The sequence below is a fragment of the Nuphar pumila genome, chromosome 7 (genome assembly GCF_984573655.1).
Source record: "Nuphar pumila chromosome 7, dmNupPumi1.hap1.1, whole genome shotgun sequence".
Taxonomy (NCBI): Eukaryota; Viridiplantae; Streptophyta; class Magnoliopsida; order Nymphaeales; family Nymphaeaceae; genus Nuphar; species Nuphar pumila.
The window spans coordinates 101901178-101907178 of NC_143255.1; positions in this window are offsets into that span (position 1 = coordinate 101901178).

Here is a 6001-nt window from a genome sequence, read left to right on the forward strand (position 1 = left end):
AAAAGCATATTTTTTTTCTTAACTAACCCTCTTCCAATTATTAAACCCAATTGTTGCCAATGCTGAGAGATTCGAAGAAGGACTATTATCAAGAAAAAGAAAGCAATAAAAACAATATGCTTTATCTTTTGTCGGAGAATACTCTAGCCAACGAAACTTATCATAACAATGTTCTTGAGATCAATGCACTTGTTTACCATATTGTCTACTTGGGTATTGTGCAAGTTTTGGTTGAAAAGGCCCCGCCCTCAGATAAGTCCGTCTAATTAGATCTATTTTATTAACAAGGTGATCACATATACGCTTTCTTTTACCTGGATCTCTTTCAATATAAAAATCAGATTCTAAAGTTGGATTCGAAGATGGAATATGCTCAGGTGATGAAGGAATGGTTGGATTAGGACTTGGAGTTTCCTCGACTTGTCCATCTGAAGAGTTGTCTAACTGCAAAAAAAATGATAACAAGTTTTTTCTTTTCTTAGTGCTCAAAGATTGTCCTCTTTTTATTTCAAATTCTACAAATAAATAAGATACTATATGAGCATAACTTTGACTATTTCAACTTACAGAAGTATTACTTTAACTGTTTAACATAACAATTATACATAAGTACACCGAATCAGATATAATTATTGATTGGTGATAAATAATAAAAAAATAATTGATTAACATCATGTTAAGGTAGTGAAAAAAACTAGAGAAAAGCAAGTATAAATTTTTCACTTAATCAGATACAATTACTGATTGATGATAAAATTACTAATCAAACACGTAAACTATCAATAATCTACATAATTAATCATTACAATTCTACACAAGTACACTGAATCAGATACAGTTACTGATTGGTGATAAAATTATTAATCAAACACATAAACTATCAACAATCTACACAATTAATCATTACAATTCTACACAAGTACACCGAATCAGATACAGTTATTGATTGGTGATAAAATTATTAATCAAACGTGTAAACTATCAATAATCTACATAATTAATCATTATAATTCTACACAAGTACACTGAATCAGATACAGTTACTGATTGGTGATAAATGACAGAAAATTATCAATATAACACTATAAGTTTATACCAATTAACAAATTAACACTATAACAATTAACACTTAACAACTATAACAAACTAATAATCGTGCATAGGGTATGGATCAGAACAAATAACAACAATAAATTTATAAATTGCAACTAGATAAGAGCTAAGCATATACTCACAAGTCACTAGGAGAGTAACTAGATAAGAGTTAGCACCGCTGAAACGATATTCACTAATTCACAACCTTCAAATATATCTTCTTGTCTTTCAAATAAATTCACTGATTCGCAACCTTCTCCTATTGTCCAAAGATAATTAATTTGGATATCAAATAATTAAAACACAAGTTAGAAGTTAGGACTTTTCTATAATTCTATATAATTTGAGTAGATAAAGTAGATAATTGATTTTATAATTCAGAAGTCAGGACTTATTCTAAAATTCAGAAGTCACTGATTCACAACCTTCTTATAGCTTTGTTCCAACTAAAATGAATAGATGAAGTAGAATTATTGCAGCAAAAAGCATAAATTACCATCAAAAGTCAACATTCATCTTCCACTTTAATTTAATTTGTGAGTCAAACAATTAACATGAGATAAAAGACTGAGAGACATCTGCATATATGTATATAATATATACATATATACATAGAAATATATGCATAGGAGTTCATTCAGGAACAAAAAATAGGATATATTCCCAAAATGGGTAAATTGTTTTTTTTATTTTAAATAAAATTTGATCAAAAATAAATGCAGTGAATTATTTCAAGTCAGGATCAACCCTACTTCGGAGTTGATTTGATTAAATCCACTCTAATCCACCTATATTTTGATTAAATCAAACTAGCACATATTTGATTTGTCAAATTACCCAAAAGATCGGTGTCTCATCATCGTGCTCGGTCGGTGTCTCGTCATATCGCTCACTCAGAAGCACAAGACCAGCGTCGGAGGCTTGAAGGAGAAGCATGGGCGGGCGGCGTTGGAGGAGAAGCTGGGCCGGTGTCGAAGAAGAAGTTGGGCGACTGGGCGACGTTGGATCGATCGTCGGGAGTCGAGCTTGGGGGATTTGGGGAAGACGAGGGCAAGGGCTAAGGTCACTCAAAATCAAGATCAAAGAAGAAGAAGGGTTGAGGGGTAATAAGTTAAACGGGTCGGATCCAGCATGGGCGGGTGCCCGCCCTTGCCAGGTACTAGATCCGACCCGAAAATCATGACTGGCTTTCTAAAAAAAAAAAAATTGGACAGGGAGGCAGGAGCCCAGTCCTGCCCCCTCCCCCCCCCCCGCAGCTCCGCCTTTGCTTAAGCCAATCCACCTAGCCAAGCTTGGATGAGCTTAACCTTAAAACTTAAAATAGGTGAACATAAATAAAATAAGTTCACATTCTTTTACTTGCCTGAATGCATCTTCCAGCACAAGCAACCCTATACCATTGGACTTACCTCATCTTGACCATACAAAATAATTGCCATAGCAGCTCAAAGTGGGTCATTTTCTTTTCATTTTTTGACTCTTTCAACTTTCTAGTTCTTATCGACCCAAAATGTGATGTTCACAGCTATGTACATCACTGACTTGGTCTCAAGACGTGAACAAGTCGTGGAGTATTCCTATCCATAAATGCAAAGGTCTGCAATATCCTCCCATCACAAAGGTATCCTTTCTAACTTTCCCTTCTCCTCCATATCAAAGTTCTCATTGTCATACGGTGAGCTACTTCTAGTATACCCCGGGTCACCCAGTGGTTAGAGCGGTGCTTGGTAAGACGGTGGAATCCTGACTTACCTAGATTCGATTCTCCTTGGGATCATACCAGTGGCTTGACTAGTGGTGTTCTTTTATGGGTTAGGGCGGGGTAGGGAACTCACTCAGGGTTTACCATCAAGGAAGAGAGGCCAGTTGACCAACCTCTGCTAGGTTCTTGGTTATCAAGAAACGAGAGAGAGAGAGAGAGAGAGAGAGAGAGAGAGAGAGTTGCAGTTCACCACCTTAACTAATCATGGCAACTTCGCTTCCACATGAATGCCATGGTCATCCACTACAACTCATCATGATAACGTAAATCAATAGGGACGCAACATGGTGTTGTGCTTGCAGCCTCCCATTCACATCAAACAACTTGTCCAGTTGTCGTTGGTGCAGTTACTTCCTCCATTGCTTCTAATTCATATGGCTTGAGATGAAATTTTGTTTAAATCAATAATTTTTGCTTCAATGACTTTCAAAAAAAAAATTTATGAGAGATAACACCTCGAATATTCTTAGTCACTCGTGATTTCAAAAGTAATATGCTAAGATTATTTGATACCTTCTACTTCTCATAGACATCTTTCTAAGCGCTCCCACTTCTCATAGATAACCTTTAGAGCAGCTGTTATATTCTCTATATGAGTGGATGAATAATCACTCTATACGAGATTTATATCGAAAAGGTAAATGTAAAACTCTTTATTATATAACTTTTTTAAGGTAAGCATAATAGAATCATTATCATTTCACTTTGGTGAAAACGATAATACTTCAAGTTGTTTTGCCTCATCAATTATCAAGGAATTGACTTTAATCTGTGCAATTAGTAGATCATGTAACCAGAGACAATTCGGTATTGTACATTTAGGTACAAACATGCTTCATACACATTTACTATTATACCTTGTGTAAATTTAGAATACAATGACCTACATTTCACTACAAGAAAAAAGTGTATTAGCGACGGACGTTATCCATCGTGAATCCATCATAAATTCCGTCGCTAACATATTTAGATTATCGACCTGATCCAGACCCAATCCAAAATGATTTGGATTGGATTTGGACCTGATCTAGACCCAGACCCAAACCCAATCCAAAATTACTCGAGTCGGATTCGAATCCTCAACCCGATCGAGACCCAAACCCAATCCAAAAAGGATCCGTGTAGGATCTGGTCTGGATCGGGTCAGACCTGGAACACCAAATGGGTCCAGCTTCGGATTGGTCCTCGGGATCGGGTCCAAACTCGATCCACCCGGTCTTTAATGAATCTGGGTTCTGGATCGGGTTTGACCCGATCTACCCGAAACCAAGGATCCGAGTCTGGATCGGGTCCTCCACGGGACACAGATATGATACTTGATCTGCCCGGACTGGGTCAGATTCGGTGACGGCGTTCGATTTTAAACTAAACGCCTTTAGTTTACTTAGAAACAGAATGCCACAGGCGTTCGGTTTCTCAAACCACGCCGCCCTGGACCATCAACGGTCCTTTTGGTCATTTCCACCATGGCGGCTACCGTTATGTGTTTTTTTTTTTTACATTCCGGTTTACACCAACATTGGGTTATAGGACCACACCTGGCATTCGATGTGCATGTGGCTGCATCAGCATCCTTGCGACACTCGATGAACCTCTCCCTTGTCAGACTCCCGTTCAATTTTGCAACTGCAACTATACATACGCGCCTATGTCTGCTATACAAGCCGAGCCCAAACACTACATGGCTGGAAACTAGCCGAGCCCAAACAGCCCCGTTTCGGTTCGTTCAGCTGGTTTACCAGCCCTACAAGCAGCTGTACAGCTGGAATTATTGCACAGGTGGGGCTATATATTACAGAGTGAAACCTAACTTGACCATGCAAAATAATTGCTTTATCAATCTAAGTGTAATATATAAAAAGAAGAATGCATACAATATATATAAAAAGTGAATGATGAATGAAAAATATATACATAAAATGTGAACTATTAAGTGTAATATATACATATGTATTCCATGTATAAATAACATGGAATGTTTTTTCATGAGTCAACTCATGTTCGCTCATCTCATTTAGGGGGTTGACTGAGGTTGAGATCTCGGCTAAACACGAACATGAGCCGAGCCACGAGCTCAATCTACTAGTAAATGAGCTGAGCCGGAATTAACATGCTCTTTTGGGTTAGTCCAGCTGGTTTACTGTACCTACTCTTATGTAATCCATTCTATTCTTTGTTATTCTGGTAGAAGTCAACTCTGTCTGATCGGCTTTAATCAAGTAGGGTCCTCAAATTAAGTCCCCGTGAGACCACCTAAAATAATTGACAAAAGTCCCAAGAATATTCAAAGCAGATTATTTGGTTGTTGCATATGTTTGTACAATAAATCAGACCTACAAGTTTCGTATAGATCCTAGAAAGAGAAAAAGTAGGGGAGGAAATTGCACAGTTAATATAGCTCACGGACTTGGTCCTAAGTAGGTCCATCCCATCCATCTCACTTTCTAGCAGTGTCACAATCCACCCTAGAATCTTGTTCTTGCTCAGTTAGTTTTGGTTAAATCTGACCCATAAATAAATGGATTCATCATGGTGGATTTGATAGTAATCAACTCTTGGATTATGTTTTTTTAATGAAAAACATGATTTTTGTATAGTTGTTGGCTCTTGAATCGAAAAGTATTGCTTAGAAGTCGGATTCTGGTTATTTAAATGTTGATTTTTACTAAACGGATCCATGTAGATTGCATGCATCTAAAGTGTCAGATTTGATCAAAACGTCACAATATCTAACAGGAGACTTTTAAGCAAAATCATAAGAAACAACATGGCACACGTAGACAGGATTTTATCTCGTCGTTGGTGAAGGGAAGCAGATCAGGTCATGTTGAACATGAGAGTTTTTGCTCATGCCGACAATGTGGCCGTCTTGACTATACAAAATAATTGCCATCAGCTCAAAGTCGGTCATTTTCTTTTTCGTTTTGTGAGGTTCCATAGCAGATATGTACATCACTGACTTGGTCTCAAGACGTGAACAAGACGTGGAGTTTTCCTGTCTATAAATGCAAAGGCCTACAATATCCTCCCATAGCAAAGCCATCCTTTCTAACTTTCCCTTCTCCTTCAGATCAACACTCTTCTTATCAAACGGCGAGCTACCCCTAGTCTGCCCCGGGTCACTCAGTGGTTAGAGCGGTGCTT